This window comes from Lactuca virosa, chromosome 6, assembly GCF_052849685.1.
Source record: "Lactuca virosa cultivar CGN04683 chromosome 6, Lactuca_virosa_CGN04683_v6, whole genome shotgun sequence".
Taxonomy (NCBI): Eukaryota; Viridiplantae; Streptophyta; class Magnoliopsida; order Asterales; family Asteraceae; genus Lactuca; species Lactuca virosa.
Genome location: NC_136431.1, coordinates 184,353,413 through 184,365,721, shown reverse-complemented (window position 1 = coordinate 184,365,721; position 12,309 = coordinate 184,353,413).

Below are 12,309 nucleotides of genomic sequence, written 5' to 3'. Positions count from 1 at the left end.
GCCAACTCCTCATCAAAATTCACATTGAGCTTGACAAGTCGGTCCACGTATTGGTGCATTATTTGCATGTGGCTGCTAACAGATTCTCCCTCTCTCATCTTGCTTTCTATGAGGGACTTTACCACCTCGTACTTTTCCTCACAGGATCGCTTATGGTACTGCTCTATAAGGTCCTTGTTCATCTCGTACGACTAGTAATCCTCATAGTATCTCTACAATTCAGGAGTCATCGTGGCCACCATGATGCAAACTATTTTTTTTGCATCAGTGTAGTGTTTCTTGTAGGCGACCATTTCTTTAGGAGTGACCTTCTCTTCGCCAATCTCATCTATTGGTTTCTCAAGGACATACTCATTGTCCTCGAAACGAAGGGTCATTTTTATGTTGTGCATCCAGTCATTGTAGTTGGTGCCATCCAATGTCACCTTGGAGAAGATGTTTAACAAGGAAAAGTTATGGTTGGAGGAGGAGGAGGAACCAAAAGCATCATTTGGAGTAGACATATGTAAAAGAAAGGTAGTTTTAGTTAGATAAGAACAATCCTTAATATAACAACCCAAAAAATGAAATACTAAGGCTAGGATCCAACTAAAAAATTCACAACTTAGAAAAGGGATGTCGTAATCTAATTGTAAGTTTTATAAAGGTAGGTAAATGACAATTACCAATTTCACCGTCGAAAAATGAAATTTGAAGGAAATTAACTTAAGTGAAATTCCTAGATCTTTTGAGACTCATTAGAACTATTCAATGGCATGCTCTTCCCTTTGTGACTGAGATACCGAGGATCACAAAGCAAAAGATTTCACCCCTTTTTGACCTAATCAAGTTTAATACATGCATTGGACATGCATGTCCATAAAGTAAAAGATTTTTGTGTTGCTTTTGATGTATGATAACCCTATGGAAAGTTGGAATGGATGCCTTATTGGATTAAGGACTTAATACATTAGGATTTAGCATCAGACATAGCTCACAACGTGACACCAGGAGTGTCACGACATGAGAGTGGTTTCTACATGATTGTTTCGACGGACTGAGCTCACGAATTGACCAAGGAAGGTTCATGTCGTGAGGTGTGCTGAGTGGGTCATCTGGGACCAAGTTGACTGAGTTGAGTTGGAATTTGGCCGAGTGCGTTCTCACGATATAACCAAGGACTGGTCACGACGTGAGTGTCAACTGATGGAAATGTTGACTATTGACTTTGACTTTAGCCATTGAATTTGAGTGTTCACTTTTGGTGGAGTTGACTTTTGGTCAAATTTCTAGTTTTATAAAGTGGACTAAGGGTTTACTTTGTATGGTTTGTTAGGAGGTGTATGACACCCGTTCGTTGCTTGTGCGAGCTGTTAGCTGTGGATTTTGTCAGCAAGGTGAGTTTCATCACTGTGTTTTAGCGGGTCGATGTCACACCCCCAAACCGGAGCGGCGGAAACGTCCGGGGGTGGATGACTTCATGTTAAGTATCACAACACATGCATCATAGTAATCAAAGTACAACAAACATTGCATTAATAATATATAAGTTTTACATAGTGTTCAAGTCATTGTATATATAACATCAAAAGTTATACAGCAAAAGATAGAAGACGTGACTCTATACTGCTCCGTCTTCTCAAAAATCCCGGGGATGTACCTGTCTACTGGTTCCCTGAGAATACAAGTGTTTTGAAAAGAGAGTATCAACATTTAAGTTGGTGAGTGCATAAGTATTTATGTTTAAAAGCTTGTTATTTGTTTCTTGAAATAGTAATCATGTTTATTGTTCCAGAAAATCCAATATTTTCTAATATAACTGAAAAGTAGTTTTTAATACCATAAAAGCTTTCTGTGTAGTTGTTTAACTATAAAATAATGTAACATAGTTTTAGTTCACAATAAAACTATAAGAAGACTGTTTTATGTATTGTTTATGTTTTCCAAGTTCTGTAATTGTACTCTTTGAAAACCCGGTAAAAGTGAGTGTGCCTGGCTCCACCAGCTATAATTGTAAATTGTAATGTAATACAGTAATTTGTATTATTATAAAACCAGTACTTTGTATTCGTACTCTTTGGTTTAATTATTTATACACTAATCGTATTTGTTCATATTTTTGTGAGTTATTATAACCATGCTAAGACTAGTAGGCCTGATATGACGCTTTGTAGGCGTCGGAACTGTAATGACATTTGTCACTCACAGGCATACCAGCCTAACTGTAGCGAATAGTCTGAGTGCGGGATTGTCAACCCCGTATAGATCTATACACATTTTTCTTGCTCTCTGTCGGGAGATTCTGGTTATAACATCAAGACTTTAATAGTATTGCCTAAATGAATAAGAAACTGAACATTGTCTCACAAAAACAATTCTGACGATTACGTATATAATAATGATGGAAAGTAATTTTGAAATAAATGAACTGATAGTATAATCTTTTTCTAGTATACTTGACTGTAAAGTATTTGTACAAGAGTATACTGTTAAACTTTGTATAACTGATTAGTAAAAATAGTATGAGAGTTCCATAATTTATACTCCTTATAATTTGTATTTGTATTCTGTTTGATATGTAATTATTCATGAAAGTACCCCCTTTTCTCGACATGTTACAAAGGGAATATGAATCTGATTGAAATAACGGTTATATATATATATATATATATATATATATATATATATATATATATATATATATATATATATATATATATATATATATATATATACATAATTTAAACGACATTCGGACAAATAATGCTACCCTAAACCCACATCCAAACAAAGAAAAGGAAAGTAAAGTGAATTATTAGTCCTAAGCCCTTTAAATCTTATATATATATATATATATATATATATATATATATATATATATATATATATATATATATATATATATATATTTGGCAAAATATAAATTTAAAAGAGTTTTTAAAACATTTAAAAGAGTTTGACAATATTTAAAAGAGTTTCAGTAACTTAAAAGTCGGTTTAGAAATGTTTAGAAATCATTTGATTGTAAACACAATATTCTTGTATCCCCCCCCCCCCCCCCTAAAACAATGAAAAATAGTAAAATGCAGGGGTATGAACTCACCTTTTGTGAGTTTCCGGTTGAAGATACGGTGTTGTAGAGCTAAATCCACAAGTTAGAACTCGTGATAAAACCGAATTCTAATTTATATTAATATCATATTAAGTATAAATTAATTAATTTAGTAATGTTTAAAGTGTTAAACAACACTTAATTATTGTAAAAGGACTTACAATAATTCCTAGAATAGTGTGTTCGTGTTCTTCGTGTTCTTCGCGTTCTTCATGTTTTTCGTGTGTTCTTGATGAAAACTAGCTAAATTGGGTGTTTTCGGCTCAATTTATGAAGATTGAAAGGTGTTTTTGGAATGATAACAAGATCAATGAATGATACTTGTAAGATCTTCAAGAAGAATCAAGGGTTTTTCGCATGTAAATAATAGAAATGAGAGGTTTCGCATGTTCTTGAGAGGAGAGGGAGACTTCGGTTGATGATCCTTGAGAGAAAAGTGTAGTTTTCGGTTGTATCTTGTAAAAATGAGGTAGATTTTCGGGTATCATATATATATATATATATATATATATATATATATATATATATATATATATATATATATATATATATATATATATATATATATATATAGGATATAGATCCGGTAAGAAAATTTTTTTGGTAGGAAGGTAAGAAGTTTTTTTTCTACATATTTTTTTGACGAACAAAATAAATGAATCACTAGATGATTCATTTGTAAGATGATTCACAAGAAAAAATTCCCAAAAAAACATCTTTATGATTCATTTTTAAGTAAATTAAGAAAAAATTCACTTTTATGACAATTTTAGTGAATAATAACAAAATCATTGTATAAATGAATCATCGAGATGTTTTTTTGAGAATTTTTTCTTGTGAATCATCTTACAAATGAATCATCTAATGATTCATTTTGTTTATTCGCGAAAAAAATATGTAGAAAAAAAAACTTCTTACCTTCCTACCAAAAATTTCCTTCTTATTTGATCTTGACTCTCTCTCTCTCTCTCTCTCTATATATATATATATATATATATATATATATATATATATATATATATATATATATATATATATATATATATATATATGGGTTTTCGGCTGTAAACACAAACCGAGGCGAGGGTTTGCGGTCCGAGGTGATAGGGTTGCGAGGTTTGCGGCTGTAAACCTAAGTCGGCTTCGCATTTTCGGTCCAAAAAGGAAACCTTCCGGAGTGGTTTTCTGTTGTCAGCAGTTTTCGGCCTCGCACGTTTGCGGTCCGAGGTTTTCGGCTGCAAACTGTTTGCTGCCTTCGGTTAGTGGTCCGAAGAAAGAAGGAAATTGCGAGCCTTCTCGATTTAATGCATTTTACTTCTAATTTTTGTAATACTTTTACTAAAGGGTTTTTGCACACCAATATTATTAATTTAACTTAATTAAATTAACAAAATAATAACTTTGACTTTTATTTGGCATGTTTGACTTTGGTTGACTTTTACAAGATATTAAATAACAGGTTGTCACATTATCCCCCCGTTAAAGAGAATTTCGTCCCGAAATTTAAGACTATAGAGATACAATAAAACTAGGGAAAGAGATGCGGGTATTTTTGTTTCATTTGATCCTCCCGCTCCCAAGTGAATTCAGGTCCCCACTTTGCATTCCAGCGAACCTTCACTATCGGGATACGGCTTTGTTTAGTTCTCTTTACTTCCCTGTCTAGGATTTCTACTGGTTCTTCCACGAAGTTGATGCTCTCACTTATCTCGATTTCATCGAGTGGGATAACAAGAGTCTCGTCGGATAAACATTTCGTTAGGTTAGATACGTGAAAGATAGGATGTATGTTACTGAGTTCTTGAGGTAGTTTGAGTTTGTAAGCTATTGGAACAATTCTAGCAATGATCTCAAAAGGTCCAATGTACCTTGGATTCAGTTTGCCATGCTTTCCAAAGCGTATCATGCCCTTCCAGGGTGAGACCTTCAACATGATGCGGTCACCAACCTGGAATTCCAAGGGTTTTCTCCTTTTGTCTGCGTAGCTTTTCTGTCTGTCTCTGGAGGCTTTAAGTTATTCTTGAATTTGTACTATCTTCTCAGTAGTTTCTAGAATGATCTCCGGACTAGTGAGAGTGCTGTCAGGAATTTGACCTCTAGCCAGTTGCGTGTCACCCACTTCAGCCCAGCATAGAGGTGATCTGCACTTGCGACCGTGGAGAGCTTCGAATGGAGCAACCTTAATGCTAGTATGGTAACTTTTATTGTACGAGAACTCGACTAGTGGTAAATGGGTATCCCATGCTTTACCAAAGTCGATCACACATGCTTTCTACATGTCTTCTAACGTTTGAATCGTTCTCTCACTCTGTCCATCAGTTTGTGGATAGTAGGTTGTACTCATGTCCAGCCTAGTTCCCAGAGATTTCTGTAGTGACTGCCAGAATCGTGAAGTAAATCTACTATCTCGGTTAGAGATAATAAATATTGGTACACCGTGCAGTCTAACTATCTCTCTGATGTACGTTCTACTTAGCTTTTCCATCTTGTCTGTTTCCTTTATTGGTAAGAAGTGTGCGGATTTGGTTAAGCTATCGACGATTACCCAAATGGTATCATGACCACCCGTTGTCTTGGGTAACTTAGTTATGAAATCCATCATAATCTGCTCCCACTTCCATTCGGGTATTTCCGGTTTTTGTAGTAGACCTGAAGGCTTTTGGTACTCTACCTTGACTTTGGAACAAGTAAGACACTTGCCCACAGAGGTAGCAATCTCAGCCTTCACGTTTGAATCGTTATCATCGCGTCTTATGTGCTTCGTTCATGACAATCTCTCTGTAACCATCGAACTTTGGTGTCCAGATCCGGTTCATGAAGTATCAAGCTCCATCACCTTTGATGTTTAAGTTTTTGTCCATTCCTCTTAAGGATTCACCTGCCACATTCTCGGGTTTCAAGGCCTCAAGTTGAGCCTCTTTGATATGTATGGACAGGTGTGAATGGATTTTCATGGTCAACGACTTTACTCGACGTCCCAAGTATTCTTTTCTGCTAAGAGCATCAGCTGCTACATTCGCTTTACCAGGGTGATAAAGAATTTCACATTCGTAATCATTTAGTAGCTCCACCCAACGTCGTTGTCTCATGTTCAGATCTTTCTGGTCGAAGATATGCTGAAGACTTTTATGGTCTGTGAATATTGTGCATTTCGTACCATATATGTAGTGTCTCCAGATCTTCAGAGCATATATCACTGCTCCCAGTTCAAGGTCGTGAGTTGTATAGTTGACCTCACGTGTCTTAAGTTGTCTCGAGGCATAGGATATGACCTTTCCTCGCTGCATAAGAACACAGCCTAGCCCTTGGTTAGACACATCGCAGTATACTACAAAGTCTTCTGTCCCTTCTAGAAGAGACAAGATAGGTGCACTGCACAGGGCTCGTTTCAGTGTTTGGAACGTTGTTTCTTGTTTCTCTCCCCATCTAAAAGTTACTCCATTCTGAGTGAGAGTGGTAAGTGGTTTAGCAATTCGGGAGAAGTTCTGAATGAATCTGCGATAGTAGCCAACAAGGCCTAAGAATTGGCGGATTTCTGTAGACGTTTTGGGTGCTGACTAGTTCTTGATTGCCTTTATTTTGGATGGGTCCACGTGTATTCCCTCTTCACTAACCACGTGACCTAGGAAATCTACTTTCCTAATCCAAAATTAGCATTTTGAGAACTTCGCATATAGCTTCTCTGCTCTCAATGTTTGCAAAACTTGTCGGAGATGTTGGCCATGCTCCTCCTTACTTCGTGAGTAGATAAGAATATCGTCTATGAAGACTGTTACGAATTTGTCCAAGTAAGGACTGCACACTATGTTCATTAAGTCCATGAACACTGCAGGTGCATCCGTTAATCCGAAAGGCATCACTACAAACTCGTAGTGACCATAACGAGTTCGGAAAGCTGTTTTAGGAATATCTTCCTCTAAAACTCGTAACTGGTGATACCTGGATCTTAAGTAAATCTTTGAAAAGTAACTTGCTCCCTGAAATTGGTCGAACAAGTCATCTATCTGTGGTAGAGGGTATCGGTTCTTGATGGTAAGCTTGTTTAGCTCGCGATAGTCTATGCACATGCGGAAAGATCCATCCTTCTTCTTCACGAACAAGGTGCTCCCCAGGGTGAGAAGCTTGGTCTAATAAATCCTTTACTAAGAAGTTCGTTTAGCTGGTTGGATAGTTCCTGAATTTCTGCCGGTGCAAGACGATAAGGTGATTTAGCTATGGGGGGTAGCTCCAGGAATTAAGTCGATTCTGAATTCGACTTGTCTTTCTGGAGGGAATCCTGGAAGATCATCGGGGAAAATGTCAGGGAATTTACAGACTTTGGGAATGCTCTCGAAGTCCTTCACCTCTTGTTTCTTGTCTACCACATGAGTTAGAAAAGCACAGTACTCCTTGCGAAGATACTTTTGCGCCTTGATATAGGAGATGATTTGTAGGTTTGCGTCGGGTTTGTCGCCGTAAATTATAAGGGTTTCGTTACTTAGCAGGTTAAGGCGAATGGCTTTCTTGTAACATAGGATGTCGACACGATTAGGACTTAACCAATCCATACCAATGATGACGTCAAAAAATTTTATGGAGACCGACATTAGGTCGATTGGGAATGAAAAGTTATTTAGAGTAAGGGTACATCCTATGTATATATTGTTAGTGCACTCGGTTTTCCCGTTGGCCATTTCTACAGTGAAGGTATCTTTACTGGTTGGGAATTTTGTTTAAGTAGGTGTTCGAATTTATGGCTCACGAAGTTTTTCTCTACACCACTATCAAATAGAATGCATGTGTATGAATTGTTGAGAAGAAACGTGATGGGTTTTTAGCATTCTAACACTCTTATGGTGTACATGCAACCCTAGAAACCTTGGATTTATGTTTTCTCTAATATACATGCAAATAAGAATTTTCCAAGGTTCTCATCATAACTAGCATGGCATGGGGTACTTGTAATATAAACACTAGTAGAATGACATACCTTAGTAGTTGCTTGGATTCCTTAAGACCTTGTGAGCCTAGCACCCCAAATGTGATGCCTCAAATGTTTCACACAACACCACATAACTTGGAATAACTTGAGAATAGAACACTTTCACTCACAAATCGGCTAGCCCTCTTGTTCTTGTCTTAGTGGCCGATTTTGCTCCTTATGAGGTTGTTCATATAGTGTGCCACATGTAGGGTTATACCATGTAAACACTAATGTGCATGGATTTTCATTTCCCCCATGATTCATGGGTTGTAACCTCCATGGAGAACCCAATGGGTCCTGGCCCAATCTAGTGAATCATGGACCATAAACCCACTATATAAGAATGAATGATTTACAAATCAAACTCCATATATTTAATTAGTCTCTTTTTTATCACAAAATTAATTCCAATTTAATTCTTGATCAATACTAATTAAATAATATGATTTCATATTAATATATTAGAACTTTTAATATATTAACAAATCATAAGTGTCCTTTTTCTCATTTTGTGTATCCAAATGTTGATATGCCGAGCAAACCAAATGGACCATGACAAGCCGGGTCAAGTACGTACCAAATATAGTTATGGACTTAGACACCTTATCCAACAGTCTCCCACTTGGATATGTCTAATAACTATAGTTACAAGTATGACTTCAGGAACCGACCAGCAATCGTAGCTCTTGCAAAGTCTCGCGGAACTGAGATGATGATGATGCGCCATTTAAGATAAGTGATCATATAATCCTCTGTTCTAGATATCAGTGGGACAAATACATGGAACAATGTCATACTTATTGTCTAGCAGTTTGTTTCCTGATTTCCGATTTGTTTGACATAGAACTAAACTGAACACATCAATTTGGTTCTGACCAAGCCCGGCACATGGTTCAAAACAAAATCATCAAGGGGCCCAGATATCGCTTTTATCCCTCCAAGGACTAAAAGGAACAGATAAACTTTGACTCATATGCTTGTACTAACTACTTGTTGAATCATACACAAAAGCACGTTTTATTACATTGAGTTACCGATGCGTTTTCGTACAATCAATGCACAACCAACCCATATCTCTATGTTTGAAGACTTATATGATATTACCGTCTCACGATCACTCGAGATAAATTCCATGAAGTGATACAAATGAGCGTGGGTTGAATCCAATACTCAGAACTTATGAGCACTCATGAATGTTGTAGCAACTTTTGCTATGTCTAACATCTTAGACATCTACAAACCCAATTCATGACAGTCTTGATTCACACCTACTTCCAAAGTATGATTGACTGTGGAGAGTTTGAATAACCTAGTTATTCGGGAAGTCAAAACATGCAAAGTGAAACACAAGAATAATACCAATCCTATATGGCCCCAAGCACCTTTGAGAGTAAATAAAACACCTTTTATTTAAACACCATATTGATTACACATTATTCATTGTATAATGTTTCGATTTATCAACCTAATACTTGAACAATAGTCATGCCATGCTCCAAGCATGCACACTATGTTTGTCCAAACAAAAGTTATATCATACTCCAAGTATGCACACTATGTTTGTCTATGATCCTTACTTTGTGAAATAGACCATTTGAACATGATTCCAATGATGCTCATTTCACAATCCCAAATCCTTATCGTAAATTTAAGAATTCCAAATTCCTTCCACTTACCGAAATCTGTTAGATTCTAAACTTATATGCATTGATCCTCTTGTAATGACTATGCACAAAGTCACAAAGACTTGTCAACAGACATTACAGAGTATTCCAATGGAGATCAATTCCATGGAAACAAAGTCTCAAATTCAAAGTACATTCCTTTGAACATCCTTCTTCCATTAAGTTTTCTAATCTTACACATATTTAATGAATAACTTCCACCTATGAAACATTTCCATATTCCCATTCTGACTATCATTTCTGAATAAGGGTTGCCTCCTTTCAGAATATGTCAATATGGTCCTTTCCAAAAATTTACACCATACTTCCAACTGTCCATGAGCAACCAATCTTTGGTAAACCTCAGATTGTCCTAGACAATTGCTTAATCATTTTAGTCATATCCAATTCTAGACCTTTTTCCCCTCTTGATTCCCTAGGCATTTGGAAAAATTTGGAATAGATGAATATTACAGCACATGTAATCGATCCTATATCTGAAGCATATGGGACACGATTCATCATGTCTCACATAAAGACATGATCTTATACCAGTCTTTTGCTACAATATTTTTTTTATTTGCCATTTTTCATAATTCGACTATGAAGAGGTATATATATATATATATATATATATATATATATATATATATATATATATATATATATATATTCTTGACTAAGGATGATTAAAATCTCAATCTAAGCTTTTAGAGTTGAAATGAAGTATAATTTCCTCTCCCTTAATTATACCAAAACAACTTTTCAAACCCCTGCAGCTTTGCTAATTGAAACTTTTGTTTTCTATAATTAACATCGCTAACTTGCAAAACTTAACATAATAATAATGCTCCCACTAACATGATAATTATTAGCATAACACTTATTCTCCAACTAGCTTTGACATGTATCCAGAAATCAGCTGGACTTCTAGAAATCAATACTTTATTGACTTTCTTACCAAATTTCAGATTTCTGATACGAGATGCTTTGATAAGACTTTATCAAAATCATACACCTTTCCTTAGATAGCTCACATGTGTGTCTAAAAAAAATTTAAAACTATGAAAAAGGATGTCTTAATCATAGTCTCAGTTGTTTATACCTTTGCAATTTCTCACAAGTCCATGTTAGTGTGCCGGTTAACCACACACGCTCCACTAACGACTTTGAGAATGAAAATATCACAATTGCTATCTACTTAAAATCTACTTAGTGAAAGCGTTTCCTCGCCATCATTTTCATGAATCGGAGAGAAACCTTATGACACTTAGATTTTATGGTGTATGTGTTCTTATCCATGTGAATTTTTCAAAACCATAACCACAAGACAAGGTTAGTGACAAATCCAAACTCATATGAACTGAACTTGTGTAGTCTTAACTTCTTGCCACTTGGCAGCGCAAGGGCCTACCATTGTTTCCAAGTAGTTATGCAAACAATTGAGAACTCATAGAACTCACATGCATAGTCAACTTTGACTGGAATGGGCACAGAAATAAGAATATGTCAACACGATAGGTTATAAACCTCAAGTCGTGTGCTAGTGATAAACAATACCCTTGATTAGTTCTTGAAACTTTTCAAGGTCTTTAAGACTCCCACTGACCTCTTGACATATAAGATTCTCTTGTCAAGAACCATTCCTTGACAAAACAAATATTCAAGAGTAAGTGTAGATTCTTATCAAGATAAACACTTCACTCAATTGGTCTTAGTTGGTCTTTGTTTTATCCAAAAACATCACAACTTACCAATTTCAAATGTACAAGAGTAAGAAAACATTTTACTCTACATTTGACAAGTGTTATAAACCTTCTTAAGATTATATCACTCAAGTAACAAACTTGGAGTATTACTCTAAAACTCAATTTTGGAAGGAAGTATGATTTATCTTTTTGATTACCAATTTCAACAATTCATGATTCCTCTTCTTAGTCAAGCAAATGCACTAAGATGTCCTTAGAGAATCAATTGTGATATGGTTTCATAATCACTAAGATAATCATAAAACAAGATACTTAAGTACTCTCCCATCTCTTCAGATTGGAGAAACTTTTATCTTTTTGCCTAGTTTGATTCTTCTCATCCATTCTGCCATACATTGAAACTTTTCCAATGTTTCAGAATTACACTTAAACTTGTAAGTGTAACCATATTCACTAAACTTTAGTAAATCATGACGAATAGCCTTATCGATCTTTTTGGTGGACTTGACCAGCGCACAACCAAGTGTACCCGATCCCCTAGTCCTTCACTTGACTCACATATACATGTGAACAAGGAATTAGTCTTAATTTTCGAAAGATGAAGAATTCTCATTTATCATACAATACAAGTTGCATGATTCCAAGTTTCTATCCAACTGAAACTTGGGTGATGAGAATCTTTCCTTATTTGGTAAATTATGACACTACCACAAACAAAAGAATCAAATCCATTTTCCAATATTGCTATTAATGGAATCATATAAACAATAATTTTTCACAAATGTCATTGTAAGGATACTTTAAATAAATAAAATCAAAAATTTTCCTTTTATTTTAAAATTGCGAAAAAACTTATCCTTACAATGCAAATACTTATGAAAA